This window comes from Crocodylus porosus, unplaced genomic scaffold, assembly GCF_001723895.1.
Source record: "Crocodylus porosus isolate Cpor-Errol unplaced genomic scaffold, CroPor_comp1, whole genome shotgun sequence".
In the NCBI taxonomy this organism is placed as follows: Eukaryota; Metazoa; Chordata; order Crocodylia; family Crocodylidae; genus Crocodylus; species Crocodylus porosus.
In genome coordinates, this window is record NW_017728948.1 from 22054983 (window position 1) to 22072224 (window position 17242).

General features: G+C 39.8%; 1 protein-coding gene across 3 annotated transcripts in view; it reads left to right on the plus strand.

Moving 5' to 3' along the window:
* The first annotated feature begins 7653 nt into the window (after positions 1-7653).
* The window catches only part of JAKMIP1 (janus kinase and microtubule interacting protein 1), a 111453-nt gene continuing 101864 nt past the window's right edge, over positions 7654-17242 (plus strand). The window contains exon 1 of one of the 3 annotated variants that reach the window (XM_019553442.1): positions 7654-7843. The gene's annotated coding sequence lies outside the window, so the exon portion shown is untranslated. Of the gene's footprint in view, positions 7844-13146; positions 13390-17242 lie in introns of those variants that run through there. The other 2 variants (XM_019553441.1, XM_019553443.1) reach the window with 2 other exon arrangements.

Here is a 17242-nt window from a genome sequence, read left to right on the forward strand (position 1 = left end):
TCTGACCTTCTTTGCTACAAGAAAGAATATTTAATTAGGACACATAGACACTATAAAAATCATGAACTCATTCAACCACACTTTGCTAATGGGAAGAGGAGAGGGGAGTATTTTTCATGTAATAGAACTAAAGACAGTCTTTTGCCTTCACTGCTTCATTTTGCAGAGATACATAACAAAAGTAAAATAGTTGCTCCTCATCATCAGAGCATTACACTTTTTATACTCCATATTTGTACCTCAGTTCTTCTTAATATGTTGTATGTGTGTATGCATGTATAAATAAGTCTTTAACACTGGAATCTACTCTCCTGTCATGTTAGTAGTATCTACTTGTCATAACTGATTAAGGAACCTTTCCTTTTCATGTGCTAAACTTGAGATGGATTATTCCTGGTGTTTCTGAGCATCCTATTAAAACACTTTATAGTGTTTTAAAATATATACTCATATTTATAACACAAAAATATATATTTATATATTAAAGCTCTAGTTGATGGAATTATATTCAGCCTCTGATTTAGTTATGAAATGAATATTGAAGTCCTTTCTCTTTTGGGGGAGGAATGGGAGAAAGGAGGCAACAGGGAAAGTTTTTTTTTTTTGTTTTTTGTTAAGTTAAAAAAAAAAAAAAAGAAAGAAAGAAAAGAAAGTATTATACAAACCTTAAACACAAATGGTGAAAGTGCAGAGGTGTGTGGCTCTCCCAGGGACCAAGCATGAAATACTTGTTAACAACAAAAAACCCCACAAAAATCATGTCACTAGAGATTAAAATCCCTTCCTCCCTGCCTTTTATACGGTTATACATGCAGGACCAGCTGTCCGTTTTCCACCTTGAAGAGGGCTTCTTCAGTGGTCCAGCATGAGACAAACTGGAGAGAGAGAGATTGTTTGTAAAAGTTGCAAGACGGTTCTAGATATAAAAAACCTTTTTTCTGTTTTGTTGGTTTCATCCTAATTGTTTTCTAGGTAATTCACACAGCGGTAACTGCCTGTAGTATGGTACTTCTTGTTTCTGCTTGTGCATGCTTGTGTCCTGTCATATGTACCTAATGTCTGCTGCTGAATTCATGAATGAGGCTCCATCTCGCTGTGTGATTTGTACTGGCACAGCATAGCTCTGCCTTGTGCTATTTTAGTTTACGTAACCTAAGTGCTGGATTCCATCTCAAAACTTCCCATTAACTCCAAATGCAGCATGGGATTAAATGTGCATATAGGACCTCATCCAGAGTTCACTGAAGCAAACAGGGATCCTGCCTTTTACTTTAGTAGGCATGTGGATCATGCCCTTAACAAGTATAATGCGTGATCTTTCTTTGTTTTATCTGTTAGTGTTTTAAGTACAAGTCAATGACACTTTCTGCCAATCCGTTATGGTGGTGCACAAATGCTCTCTGGTGGGTCAAAAGCTAAACAACTTTGTTGTAAAGAAGAAAAAAATTTTGGTCTAATTAGAAGGCATATACTATGCATATACTTGAGGTGATTTACTTAATTTGTTTTAATTTCTAGAAGTATACTGTGAAAAATGGTGAGTTTAAGAAACTAATGTCTTTCATTAAGTGTCAGGGCAAGTTACGCAAATAGTCTTAAACTAGGATCCTCCTGCAGTATAATATTTAAACTCATGTCCAGTTTGAGATCACTTACGTAGTTGTGTGTTTCTCTGCATCAGAGCTTCAAATTAGAGAGTATGTGAAATCAAAAGAAATGCAAAATGTTTGTCTGTTTCCTTCATAAGCCCCCTCTACAGGTATCACACAATTAATTGGTTAATTTTACAAGTACCTTAAGACCTGTGCAAAGTAGCTATCACATGATAAACAGCTCCAATCAGCTATAAAATTAGACTTCAAAAATATGCATTAACATTATAACTGGTTTCTATCAAGCTTTAACTTGCGTGTGGCAGGGTCTCCTGTGCAGCTGGATGGGTCCACTATGCCCAGTGTGAAACCCCCAAGCCCTGGGGATTGTAGCTGCTGTGATCACCAAGGCTCAAGAGTGCATGAAATCTTTGGGCCCATATGCACAGCTGGGATTGAGAGTCCCCACACCTGACATGCGGGATCAGGCTCCCCCTACAGCGGCAATAAAGCGCGATTGGATCTAATGCGCGATCCCAGAATTGCGTCTCCTGCCATGCACGTAGGGCATGCCAGGAGACACAGTTGTGTGGATGACACATTATATCCAATCATGCCTTTACCTACACATATAGAGGGGGGCATAGTGGTAGACATTTTAAATAACCTTTTGGCTTCAGAGTTAAACAGTAAAACACTTTGGAAGTCTAGAGATCTCAAAGGTCATGTAATGGGATTTTAGGCCTTCTCATTTTTTAATTTACCACTGGTGGATAGAGTAAGTTACTTCTGACTGACCAGTATTAAGCAATGTAGGATGTGTCCTGTAGTTAGGATCTTTCTTTGTTTAAAAAAAAAAACAGTAGGAAGACTGTAAGCTACCTTTGCTCTTTCTATCTGGGACATCACAGAGGCATGATTATGTAAAATGCACATACTTTTCTAACACAGGGCTTCCCAACATATGGGCAGTTGGGGGTTGCATGTCCTGTGTACTGCAGACCCCCAGGCTGCATGGCCTTCCCAGGGTCCCTCTGTCACGCATGCAACCTTCTCCATTCCAGCCCTCTCCTGATTTCCTGGCTGTGTGCAATGCAGGCAGCCTCACCCTGACACCTTCCCCCTTGCCCCCCCCCCCCATGAGTATCTAGGACTCCTGGCTATACATGGAGTGTGCAGCATTGATCCTTCCCTGGTTCCCGTCTCTCCCACTATGCTGCCATGCCATGCTCGCAGGAGTGGGGCGTGGGTCTGCAGGATGGAGCAGCACAGCAGGAGGCTTCAGGGGGAACCCAGGGACCTTGGCTGCCACTGCAGCAGGAGGAATGGGAGTAATAGTGGCTGGGCGGAAGTCTATAGGCCATGTGTTAACCCTTTAGGAACTACACATAGCCCGTCAGCCATGAGTGGGGTAGTCCTGCTCGTAACACCATTCTCCATTTCCTGCCTGACTTCAGACTAACACAGCTAATCACGTCTCCTCCTGTACCCATATTGTTGCCCTTAAACAGGGAATGCCACCTGGTAAGGGCAAATACTTTTAATACCTGAATTGTAAGAAAAGGCAGACATAGAAGGAGGTTTAGTTAAATTATTCAGCATTAATATGCATAGATCACCCTGTTATATCCACTAGGATGAGAGAATGGGTAGAGCTTGTTCCCCAAAATTCAAAGGAGTCTGTTAAAAATGGCTTTTTTTGAGAAGCAATTTGAGTGGAATATCTGGTACAGGCGAGCACAGATAGTTGAATCGTATGAAGGTTTTCTTAAGTAAATAGCAACCAACATAATTCTTTTGACTGTGCAGACTTGTACCAGCTGAGAAGATAGTTTTATATTTACAGTTCCTGCTTTGGTTAATGGATGTTGAGGGAAAAATAACATTTTACAATGAAAAGCATGAGATTTCATTATTTTGTTTTATGAATGTGGAGTCAGTAAAGCAATGATTAACAACAAGATGGGAATATGCTGTTTACATGCATATGACAAATTGTTCAAAAGAATATCTGTAAGGAGAAGTAATGTTAACTTCTTTCACATTCTCACAGAATATCGTTACAATGGCTTAGTAGTGTATACGTTGTACTTTTTAAAGCCTGAATGAAAGTATTTAAATAATCTTATTTAGTGTATTTTTAAAATGTAATGTTCCTGTTAGAATGGCCTATTAAAAATGAAACTACTCTTAGAAGTGTCATTTTTAGTATATCATTATTATGAGATCACGGTTTATAAAATGTCAGGCCATGAATACTGTAGCTGCAGCATTTGAGAAGAAAAAAGCTAGCACAAACCTCTTGCATACATTTTAAATACATTGAACTTGACCTCTGGTTAACAAGAGTTAAGAGCAAATTTGACAAGGTAACCTCTTCTGCCAACTAATTCTGTAAACATTTTTGCCCAATATGTAACTTGCTTTGAAGGATTTAAAATTATTAAATATGGCCCAAAATTGTAAAGAAGTAGGTCTGTCTTGTCCCATTGAAAATATTTGCGTGTGTAAGGTTTAAGCAGTTTGATTAGTGGTTAGCATTTTTGGAGGGACTAATGTTAGAACATTTTATAGTGTTGAACCTTAATTGAACTTTTCTAGTAAATCCACCATTCATTATTTTTTGGATATTTCTTGGGAGAAAATTTGGTTCATATTTCAAGAGTTTTAATATAGGGTATAGTGATTCTGGGGGCCAGGGAGCACTTTAGAGTGGCTCTCAGAGCCACTCTAATTTAAGTTCCCACATCATCTTAGTATCCAGCATCCCACACTTCAAAATGGTGGCAGGCACACTTTAGCTAAAGCTCTTGAAAGAGCTGTAGTTAAAATGCCCTTGCTGCCATTTTGAAACAAGGGGAAACTGAATATATGCTGAATATATGAGACGGAGGCTGCTGGTGCACAATAATTAGCACATTCCAGCAGACTCTATTAATCAAGTCTGCTCTGTCATGCTGTCATTACAGTGCACTGGAGCAGCATCCCCACATACAGGGAACAAGTGGTGCCTGCAGATTTTGTCCACTGGAAGCCCATTTCATAAAGAGCTTAATTTTATAGATAGTTGTAGACCTGTTTCCTAAATGTTTTACTATTCTTTGGTTTTCAGGATTTGTTCTAATCCATACAGGATTACACCCTAAATTTACTTGTGAATCTTTCAGGGATCTAGTCCTTGTTAGTTTGAGCATAAAAGGCAGGCAAAACTTTGGGCAGAGGTGATATCTATCAACACGGCTATGGAAGAGGTCACATTTTGCCTTTTGAAATGGAAACTTCACAATGTAAAGACTAAGAAAAATGCCAATTTCAACAACTAGGACTAATTTTTAACATGGATTTTTATGCTTCTCCCTGCCCCCCCAACCTGGCTGACATCTGGTACCTACAGGTAAACAACCTGTTTTTGTTCTCTGCAATCCTCCTAAATTTGCATTCCAGAAGAACTTCTTTCTAAAGCCTGGCTTTTTTCATACCTGAGGGCTTTCTGACCATCTTTCATATATCTCGCCATTTTTAATTTCCCCTTTTTTTTTGCCCGCAGAAAGACCTGTGTGTCCGAAAGCTTGCAAATAACATTTTTGCAACTATTTAGTTGGTCTAATAGAAGATATCACTTCTACACAAAGACTTTGCCTACCTTATTAATTTTTGAAATTCCTGTTATGTCTGGTAATTTCATGTTTTATCTTTGCATGGTTTAAAACGCAGTTTAGCCAGGGTGAAAATAAGTGCTTGTTCAGAACATCTAATATTTTGTAAAGTCAACATTTAGCTGAATATTTTCTCTTTCAGTATTTTCAGTAGGTTTTTCTTATTAATTCCATTTATATATTAAATATCTCTGGACATATATTTAACTTGTTCTCTGAGATTTGTTTTCTCCTGGCACAGTTTTTACACTGATTCTGCAAGTATTCTCTGTTAACTGCATATCTATTAGGCCTCTGCGAAGCGGCTAGTAGTTGCTTTGGATTTGGATTTGGCTGATTTGGGGGACAAGGATTTGATTTGGTGATTTGAATCATTGTCTTGAATTGATTGGGCTGAATTTGATTTATGCATTTGGCTGCTGCTGAATTGGCTGAATCTCCGAATCAAAAAGGCCCCATCCTCCACCTGGTCTCCCAGCCCCTGTCAGTGGCTGGCCCCAGTGTCCTGGCTCTTTAAAACAAAACAAAACAAAAAAAGCCCAGCACTTGCACGCTCCTGCTAGGTGAGGGAGGACAATGCCCACTGTCCTGCACTGCAGGGGGGGGCTCTGCCATTTACCTCCATCCCCTGCCCACTCTCCCAGCTTCAAAAAAGCCTTGCACTCACTGGATGCTGCTGGAGCAGGAGTTGAGCCCTGCACTGTGTGTGTGTGTGTGTGTGTGTGTGTGTGTGTGTGTGTGTGTGTGTGTGGAGGTGGGGGGCTCTATCATGAGCCCCCGGAAGCCCTGATGGCTGTTGCAGCACCCTGTGAGTGCAGGGCTTTTTTCTTTAAATGCTGGGACACTAGGGGCAGGTGGGGCAGCTACTGACAGGGCTGGGAGAGTGGGTGTAGGTCAGGGGACACTCAGTGGGGCTGGGGAAGCAGGCAGGGGATGGGGCCTGCTGGGGGTTGCCCCATGGTCCCTCTCCTCACTCTACTTACTGGCACAGAGTCTGGGTCCAGCTACCTGCAGCGGCAAGTGGGGACTGCCCGCATCTCCGAATCTCTCCAAAGCTTTTTGAATCTTTTCCAAATCAATTCGGACCTTTTTATTTGTCTCTGGATTCAGAGATTCACCCACTGAATTGGGCTGAATCTCCTCCAAATTGAATCGGCACCTGAAGCTTCTTACAGCCCTAACATCTACCTTCTTTGTTGGCGTCTTGCTGTTGGTATGTAGGAACATTGTTGGAGACTATAATATAACTGCTTGGCAATTTAACCACTTCGAATTCAGACAGACCTACTCAGTCATGATATTTATTCTGTGTAGCAAAGAAGTATGCTTGCAAGTCTTCAAATCTTACATGGAGGTAGTTGAGGCATTGACTTGAAACCAGAACCCGTGACCCTGGAATTGCTGGTTGATGTCTAATTTCAGAACAAAAGAAATCATTAAAAGCTTCAAGACTGGGATCTGTCCTTTTCCTTCCACTATTTTTAATTCCAGTCATGATGTCAATATAATCCTGCCGGTGTAACACACAGCCAAGAAGGCTTGTGGCCTTTTAAATACGCCAGCATAGCCTAGTCACTAAACATGCAGCCGGGATTCAATCTGTATTACTCTTCAGGTGCATGCTGTCATAACAACACAATTATGTGTATTTTGTCCTGTTCCTGAAGTGCTTTGTTCCCAACAGAATGGTCAGTAACCCATTGAATTATTGTACTATCTTGCACTATAATTTCATAGCACAAGGAGGGTGAGTGGCAAGTTCTAGATATTATGGAAAAAGGAAATTTAAGTTGGATACTAGGATGAACTTTCTAACTAGGAGTAGACTTGGTACTGGAACAGATTATGTAGAGAGGCCGAATTTTTTAAGTGCGGGTTTGACAAACAGTTATCCAAGATAGTTTAGGCCAGTGGTTCCCAGCCTCTGACCTGCAGGCTTAAGTCATCTATCCTGCAGGGCTCCCCACATGTCTGGGAATTTGAAGGTGGGTGAGTGGTGGTAGTGGTCATCATCCTGGCTCTGGGAGCAATGCTGCCATTGCTTCCCCACTATCAAACTTCCACACCCATGGGGAATCCTTGGGGTTGGGTGACAGGGTCCTGGCACACCAGATCATTCTGACATGTGGGGTTGCTCTGCAGCCAGATACTGTGGACTACCCTGTGAGCTGGCGTAGACTACTGGTGTAGATGGAGGTAATTCTACCTACAGCAGGAGGTTGAACTAGATGACTTCCTGAGGTCCCTTTCAGCCCTTTTGTCTTGTATTATTATTATTCTGTTTAAGATGAGGCCTTTCTTGGCCACCTTTACAATCTTTGGGAAATAACAGTATTATTATTCTTTATATGGCAGATAAAGCTGGCTTGGATTAAGTCTGTATTCTCTTGTGTTTTGACAGATGATATCACTAATACTCTTCAGGATTTCTTCCTTGTTGATGAGGAAGAAGATGAACCAGCAGGAGTAACACTCAAGATGTGAAAAGTCCTATAGTTAGATATCTAGTTGCTTGCTTACTGGTGTTGCACAGTCTCCATATCTTTGACCTAAATTAGGACATAACTGTGGTAGAAATTTGTGGACAAGAAAAAGGTATGATGGCCTTGCTAACATATATTAAATACAGAAAAAAATTGATGTGTAAATGTTTATGAAATTGGTCACTGGTGTCAATAATGTGCAGCTGGAGAGAGAAGGATCAGAGTGGGGAAGGTGATGAATGGAACATGCAGTTAACTAGAAATTGTTTCCCAGTCATAATGTAATGTTTCCATTTGATATTCTATCTTTTAGTTATTTGTAATATAGATTAAAAAAAAAAAATCCCACCTCCCTCTCCATTAATAGTGTTTCAGTCTATCATTCACTAGTGTCTTACTAGTTATCTAACTTGTTTTATAGATGTTTTTGTTAAACTCTTATTCTGTATTCACAATTCCTTTTCTCTGTAGAAAGAAGTGTTATAGCCTTTGTGGTAATGGTGTGAGTTGTGATTTTTCTCTCCTGTACGTGCACACGTTCTTCCCAATATTTTCTTGTTTAAATTTCATTGTGAAAAGTGTATCTTGGTGTACAAATTTAGGGTTATACAAATATGAAGAATAAATCCACACAATGCCTCTTCTTAGATGAGTAGCTTTTCCATGAATGAAAGGTAGCTTGTACGGGGTAGAGAAGTGACTTCCTGCCAGTGAATAAGTGGCAAATCAAAGACTTGGGAGTTCATGGTTCTACAACTCAAGCTGTGTTTTAATATAGTAATTTTACATAACCTATTAATGAAGCATACTTTAGGTTTAGGAAGTGCAGTCATCCTTATAATGGCCAGTTGCTTATAAATTAAACAGGTGCAAACTATATTCTTTTTCAGCATACCCAAGGAGCTCTCCATGTAAGAAGTTATGCAGCTTTTTTATTTTTTAAGTGTTATGTTTTCTTTCCAGCATCAACTGTCATATCAGAACTCATCTCTTTATTTAAATGCTGACCTTTTCTAGGCATTAGGAGAGCTGAGAGCATGGAGTTTTTTTACATCAAACAGAAGTGAGATGGATTTAGGCCTCTTAGCTGATGGTGGTGGAGAAAAGGAAACCAAGCTGTTTTGTCCCAGAATAGAAACTGCAGCATTTTTGAGTTACAGATTTATTCCATGCTAGCTCAGTCTGAAATGTTTCCTCTTCAGCTGATTAAAGTTCTTCCCACTGTGAGGAAATTTCAGGTTATTGTGAAAGAAACTAGATCAGACACAATTGAGATGGTGGCTAGACCACATCTGCTTTTGTCTGGACTAGTGATATTCTCTACAGATCTGGATATGTGGGGAAAACCTTTGCATATCACCTCATCTCTGGATCTATGTCCTTCTGAGTGCTGAAACTAATAGTGATTTTATGGCAAGTGGAATGACAACTGGTGTGAAACTGAGAGGTGTCCAAGTTAATTTGTTACATGCAAACTGCTACCAGCTTCTTCAGACAGTGGTGATGATGATCCAGGTGTATAATAGCCATGCCTTTAGTCCAGGATCTGGGTGGGGAACCAGTATAAGATCTGCTGTGACAGCTCAGTAGCCGTAGACTGTCGCCCTAGACAAGGAGATGCTCCACTCTGTGGATGCTTTGAGTTCTTATTTCTTTGTCCTGGTTAGTTAGAACAGTGTAAGTATCAATCTTGATGGGAAAGCTCACTGACAGTGGGTAACTGGTAATCTGTGTATGAACACATGTCCAGTAATAATAACTCTGGGTCAGATATCTTTTTTTTTAAGTGTCTAAAAGTAGGCTCCAAATCCCATATATAGATGCCTAAATAATTTACATGATTTTTCAAAGTGCTGAATACCTAGAACTTTTTGTTAAATAGGATTTAGAAAACTAACTTTTAATTCCTGTTCACCCCTTTTCACCCACCCCCACAAACTTGCCTTCTGCATTGCATTGTACCAAATGCTCAAACGTTAAAGCCTGGAACAATTTGCCGCAATTTGGAAATGCATTGCCTTGATTCTGTTAACATTTTGCATAATAACATGAGAAAAAGCTGCTTTGTGCACAGCACAGGATGTTACACCACACACCTGGTTTACATGCTTGCATTCTGGTGGTAGCTTCACACTTGTCTGAGTTGACTGTGACCTGAAGTGTTTTCCCTTGATAAAACAAAAGAGTTTGAAGTGTTTTGGTGTAATTCCAATACTTGTTTGACAGATTTTTATGAACCATGAGTTTACCTTCACACATGTATTGTGATTAAGAGGTCAAACTGGGTTTCTTAAGGTTGGTGATGATGTACATTAAGCTTTTCTGGGAAATGGTTTGTGATGGTAGGGGTTTGCATGCTGGGTGGTCCCCTCAGCTTACACAGGAAAATATAACAGTGGGCAGAGGAATGTAAGTAAGGACAGCTGCTTCCCTCTGCACACTCTTTGCCTCTGACCCCAAATGTGCAAGTCTTAGGGATGTTGATATTGCTTGAGACTGGGTAGACTGAGTGACTGTTAGCATGCTTTCCTTTAGTTCAGCAGCAATACACTCAGAGAAGGAGGAACCACTCCTAGAAGCTGAATAAATTTCCATACTGCAACATCCCTTTTTCTCAAGAGAAGATTACGTCAGCTAATATCAGCAAGTCCTTACTAAGAAGCTGTTACCCAGGGGAAAGTGGAGTGGCGTGAAGAGACGGTGCCTGTTTGGGTTCCATGTCTATTCTTGGGGGATCCTGTAGGGTTGTAAACCACCCACTTTGCTTCTGACACTTCTCTTAACTCCTTTCATTGTGCTGAAAACCTAATGAGCTGAAGTGGTTCTTCTCGATGTCTTTTTTTTTTTGATCAGAGATGTTGCAATATGACCCTAAGTGTTGGAAATATTATGGAACAGTGGCACTAAACCTTTTGGTCTCATGGGTCAGATAAGTGGCATGGGGTTAGTACGTGGGCTGGATTGAGTCCTGCATGCAAGAATCAAGCCCTGCGACCTTTATCTGGCTTTGCACAGCTGTGGCTGGTCCCACATTCCTGGATCAGGCCCTGTGCAGCCTTGGCCATTTCTGCATGCTGGGATTGGGCTCTGCACCATCCTGTGTGCTTGATGTAGCATGCCGGGACACAGAGCTTGCCACTTTTCTGGAAATTTGGCAGCAGGGGAGAGGCAGTTTAATGAGGCCACTGCTCCTTCATCACCAAATCTTTGGACCCATTGAGGAACTCCATGGACTGGATGACATGGCTTCAGGGGATGAGTCTGGTCCATGGGCCAGGGATTGAGTGCCCCTTTTACAGAAAATGCATGAGTTTATTGGGAGATTACTCCTTCATTATTCATGCAAGTTTTCAATGAACAAAGTCCGAATTGTAAAGTACAGAACATGCCTTAGGACCCAGCTGGGTCCTGTTTGATTATTTTTGTATTGCACAAAAATAGAGTTAATACTTAGTATATTAGTATCCTATATTTCAATGTTTGAGAGAATTTGATACACCTTTGTGATTACAAACTCATATATTAGCTGAAAAATACATATGAACTTATTTAGTATTCATTAGCATAACCAGTATATTTTTTTTGCATACTGCACACCCCCCAAATTAGACATGTGCCTTGGTTTGGAAGGCAGAATATAGAAAACAGTATTTTTGTGGTCTAGACCTGCCTTTCTCACGGTTAGTCTATGCTCCAAAAACGCCCTTTTTTCCTAGGACAACAAGCAACGGGGCTGAGTCCAGTGCTGACTCTTTCATAACTGCTAATGAATTGGCAGCTGTTTCTGGTTGCTCAGTCAAAAGCTACTACCAGTTCATTAACAATTTTATAAAGGGTTAACACTACCTCATCTGAATCTGGCCCTCTGAACCTGGTTCCTGCCTCTCGCTGCCTGGACCTCATATGCTCAGATTGGGTCCTGTGCCATTCTAGTTGTGTGCGCCAAATCTAGCATACAGTGTCATACCATTTGGCCCCCAGGGCTCCCAATGAGTCTGGAAATTGGGCACCAGGCAAGTAATTAGCATTGCCATTGTTCTCCTGTCACCAGTTTTTGGATCTGTGAGGAGCCCTGCAGGCCAGATGACATAAGTTTCACAGGCTGGATCTGGACTACAGGCTAGGGGGTGAGCATCCTTGGTGTAAATGTTGTAAGGAACTAGAAAAGGTTGCAAATAATTTCACATAAATTCATGGTTAAGAACAAAAGATTTGTTGGTACATATTTTTTCTGTATTTGGCTAAATCTATCTGATATTGACTTTTAAAAGTGCATATATAGTATTTCTGCTCTGCTATTTCTGCATATATACTATTTCTGCCAATTAATATCATTCACATATTGACTGGAAATTGAATTCGGTATTTTAAAATGTGCTATATGTGTGAAAAATACTTGAAAAAAATGACAACATTGCTTTCTTTCCTGACTGTTGATTATTATTTAATGTTAGTAATATTTCCATGACTTTAATTGGGAGTCATCTATGATGTTTGAAAATGGGTCTTGGACTTGAGCCCATTTGAAGATTTCACTCAGTCATCTCACTGGCCTTTCCTAATGACCAGGGACTAATTATGTGAGTAGTGGAACCTTAACTTAATCAACATTAGCAAGAGAGATTTTCATGGAATCATACAAAAGTGGGGCTGGAGGGCACCTCAAAGTCATGTACATCAGCCCCCTGCTCAAGTCAGGATCTGTCCAGTCTGTCTAATCTGCTCTAAAAAATTACTTGGGTTAAGTGCTTACTTCCTGTAAAGTTGTCTCGTGGCTCAGGGATTCTGCTATAGAACACAGAGTTTTTTTGAAGCTCCAGCGGACATGATGATACTAGAAAGCAGAATTTGTGGGGGAACAGCTGTATCACAATTCCACTGATGTATTCATCTGCTCTGGGGTTCTGGGTGTGGAGAGGAAGAGAACACCACGTCAGCCTGCCAGCATTCGCAGCTTGGAAGGCAAGGCATGTTTTTCCGGTTGACTTTTTTTACTCTTATTTGTTCTGAAATTTTTGAAATGCTAGAATTTTCCAAAATTGCCTTTCTCCTTTTCCATTTAAATTGGTCAAATTCAATGCTACATATTATTTTTGTATCAAAATACAGTTCAGTTATTACAGACAGTTTTCCAGAGATCTGTATTATAGTCAGTTTTCTCTAAAATATGCATTTTTCCCCCTATCTGGTGATTATGGACGCCATAATTATCAAAATATAGTAAAACGTTAGTGTCTGGATATCTTTCACTAACTTTGCAAATGTAGAATTTTTCTTAAAAGGCAGTTGGATGGGATAGTATTGACAGTTTTAGTGTGTATTTTTCAGTTAGATAAGTATAGGGGCAGTTATGTTTTTGGTGAGATAAGGTATGCAGTATTTTTGTCACTTACTAGCAACAGTTTGCACGTGGGATGTTTATGTGTGCTATATTAAGAGAAAGGTAGACACTTTTTGGGGGGTAAATCTGATACTAGAGCAACTCAAATAGCTGGAAAAATTCTCCTTTGCAAGTTTTTGGGTATATTAAGAAAACAAACAACTGGTTGGATATGAAAACTTCTTCGTGCTGCCGGCTCTGAGACTTCTAATCTAGTGTTGCAGAACAGACCATCAGCATGCTAGCAAGCTGCTTGTGCATTTTATAGAGAAGGAAAGGTAGGAACTATTTGTATTACTTTAGTTTTTTTGTGTTGCACCTGAAGCAAATAATGATTAAGTGGGGAGCTGGATATTGAGAAGGTTGATTCCTCTTTGAGAGTCTGCTGCTTAATTCTGCTTTCATTCTAGATAGATGATTGCTCAGAGCTCAAAATCTTTGCTAGTTATTGAATATTTGTTCTAAAGCCAACTGCTTAGAGTAAGGTTATCAAGGGTTGAAACACATTTGTAGGTTTTATAGACAAAGAATAGTGTGTCTAGAACTGTTAGAAAAATAATTTGAAGAAATCTGTTGTGATTTCATGAGAAACATGGGAATATAAAACAGTCTTGAAATATACAAAGAGAAGCACTTACCTGAAGAACAACTGTTCTTCAGGTAAATAAAACTTACAAATGTGTTTCAAGGCCTATCTCTGTGACCATAGGGGATAGCACTAAGAGCAATGGCCTCAAGCTTCAGCAGGAGAAATTTAGGTTGGGGATTAGGAGGAATTTTCTGTCTATGAGGGTGGTCAAACATTGGAACAGGCTACTTAAAGAAACTGTGGAATCTCTATCCTTGGAAGTTTTCAAAAGCAAGTTAGGCAGACACTTGGCTGGGATCATTTAGTCAGGGTTCATCCAAGCAGGGGACTGGACTGGAGGACTTTGTGTGGTCCCTTCCAGCTCTATCTTCGTATGATGCTATGTGAATTTAAATTATGTTGATTTGTAATAGAGTAGTTTGAAGTTCTGAGTAGCAAAAGAATGATATTACCTAAGGATCATCATAATAAACAAATGGAGTATTAAGCTAAAGTTGTCTCCAAAATGTAACTTGTTTTTCCTCTTCTTGCATGCTTTGTGCATTTGTGATCAGTCTAGGAAACAAAAAGCAGGTTAATTGGCAAGTTCTTTCTTGTTAGCCCAATACTGCATTTTTGCAGGCAAACATGGCAGGATGGCATAGTAATGCTTAGAAGTAATGCTTTCCAATAGATCTTTTGTTTAATTCCTGGATACATTTATATAAGCCTTTCACCAGATCAAAGCACTCCAACAATTGTTTTCATTCTGAGTTCAAGGTGTTTTCTTTTAAATACACGTTTCATGGATTAAATAAACCCGAAGTCTAATAAAAATGAGCAAGATGCTGTATGTTGAAGTCATGGGTTTTAAATGATTCACATTTAAGAATATGTTTATTAATGATATGCTGTACTCTGAAACAGTCATGACTGTTTCTCTTGTAGCTCAATTATGGAAGCTTGTTGGTTTTTGCAGAATTTGTTTTCTTTTTTAAATTGCCTCATTATCTTTGAGAGTTAGTCACTTAATGCATTTCACTCTTTGGAACCTAAAACAAAAAAATGAAGATTGCTTTTAGATGGTGTTATCACCATAGTTCTAATATGCCGTCAATATTGAGATTTACTTTAAATTAAAATAAAGTATTTGGAAGCATTGAGAAGTATGCTTGGGCATCAAGGTAATGTTAATTTAAAGAGATGATATTACTACATGGCACTAGATGGTGCTATTGCAGATGCTCTTGTAAATTCTGGTTTTCATAGTTTCCTAGTTTCTAGGGTCAGAAGGGACCTGAGTAGATCATCTAGTCCGACCCCCTGCCATGGCAGGAAATACTACTGGGGTCAAATGACCCCAGCAAGGTGTTCATCTAACCTCCTCTTAAAAACCTCCAGGGTGGGAACCAGCACCACTTCTCTTGGAAGTTGGTTCCAGATCCTAGCCACCCTGACCGTGAAGTAGCGTTTCCTGATATCCAGCCTAAACCTGCCCTCTGCCAGCTTGTGACTGTTATTCCTGGTCACTTCTGGCAGTGCACGGGGGAATAGTTTGCCAGGTTATGTAACCAAATAACTCTTGAAAGAAATACTTACTGTTGGTTATGTGATTTTGAAGTTGGCTTTTTGAATCTGCTTTTCAGTGGTTCCCAGACCTTTTGCGTCATTGGACAAATGTCAGCCTTTAAAATCCACATGCATTCTTATCTAACTTTTAATTGAGAAGAGTGGTGGTGTAAAGGAATAATTGGCTTAGTATTCTGTGTAGAATTGAGAGGGACAACATACATGTTTTGGGATAGCAGAGAGGAAGTTGTTGAAGAAATCAAGCTGAGATATGATGAAGACTGAAACAAGATGTTCATTTGTAAAGATGTATAGGAAAGGACTGCTTGGGAAGCCTCAGGATTTGGACACTATGCGTTGGTCAAGAGAAATAGAGTCAAAATGGTCTCCTTTTCACAGGCCTAAATGCCTAATAGGATGGTGTTTTCAGCAGTGATGGAAAAACAGGAGAAGCTGTAACATAAGTAGGACTGGAGAAAGAGGGCCAGGTTTCAGGAGGTACCTAACTGGATGTAACATTTTGAGAGGGTACAGATGCAAGATAGGGTCATGCTGTTACCAGGCAGATGCTGGCTTCACTGTGTGCCCAGGGAGGATCATTCCTACAGCTCTCTTTCCTATTACTTAGTGCTAATGAAACATTATGAGGGTGAGAAGATGAGTTCAGTTCAGGCACTGTTATGTGTAAACTAAAGACAAGATACCTAATGAGTGTTGGGAGAGATTAAAGAGGCTAGATTGGGGACCCAGGCTGCGATGAAAAGATTTTGTGTAACCGGCATAGAGATAATATCTGATTATTATTTTATTGAAGAGTTGTAGTACCTTAGTTGTTTCAAATGATGAAAATGCAACATTTTTCCATCCTCTTGGACAAGGGGTTTTCAGTATATGCCGCAGGGGACAGTTTCAGTACAGTGACTTAATGATTTCAGTGTTTATCTGAATGTTACTCTTAAGAGTATTGGAATGGTGACTTTTCATTTTTCTATACAGAAGAATTCATACTAAACTGTTTACAAGAATGTAATTCATCAATTTGCCCCCACAGAAACGTTTCATTAGTGCCTCAATTTTATGTTCTGAGGCATGAGTAAATATTTTAGAAGTAGAAATGACAGCACATGTGCATGTGTGTTACAGTAGTTACATGACAGTAGTTAACAGGTGGTCCTGAAGGTTGTAACAATTTAAGAAAAAGGAGTCAATTGGCAATAAAGAGAACATTGGGGTGGCTTGCAGAAGTTAAATTGTTGAGTAGGAACTAATTGCACGCTCCTAATTACTTAAACTTTACAGATGTTCCTCAAATCTCCCTAGGGTATAATGTAGGTGTAAGTAGGGCTGAATTAAAAACAGGAACATTTAGTCTAAATATAAGGAATTATAACATTTGGTAGACCATTTTTTAAAGAAAGTAATGAAAATGGGTTACTTAAAGCTGGAAGAGGTCAGACTGTCAAGACTAGACCAGCAGGAAATTTTTTAATGCAAATTTTGTTTCTGGTTTTAATTTTTAATTAGTGTCCCATAGAAGCTTCTACCATGCTATTCATCTAGTCTGTCTTCAAAAATTTTGACGGGGAAGTAAGAATGAAATTAGAGAAGATATTAACACTGCAGAGACCATGAGATTGAGATTGTGAATAAATTTAGAAATTAGGCTACTTGTACAGAGAAGGTAGAAAGTTAGGGCTGTGCAAATCTTCGGTTGCTGATTTGATTTCAGCAGCTGAATCTCTGAATTGAAACAAGAGACCCTTTAATCTCTCCAAACTAAATCAGAACTCCGAATCGATTTGGAGAGATTCAGAAAGGTTCAATGATTCGGACATAGACACAGCTTTAACTGTTTTTTCTACATGCCTGAAGGTACGAGGCGGCTTGTGCATGCTGAGATGCCAGGGTGGATGGAGTGTTGCACGAGAGTGCGGGTGGGGGGGGTCAGCAGTGCACTTGGCAGTGGACCAGAAGCACTTCTGGTCCACTTCCTG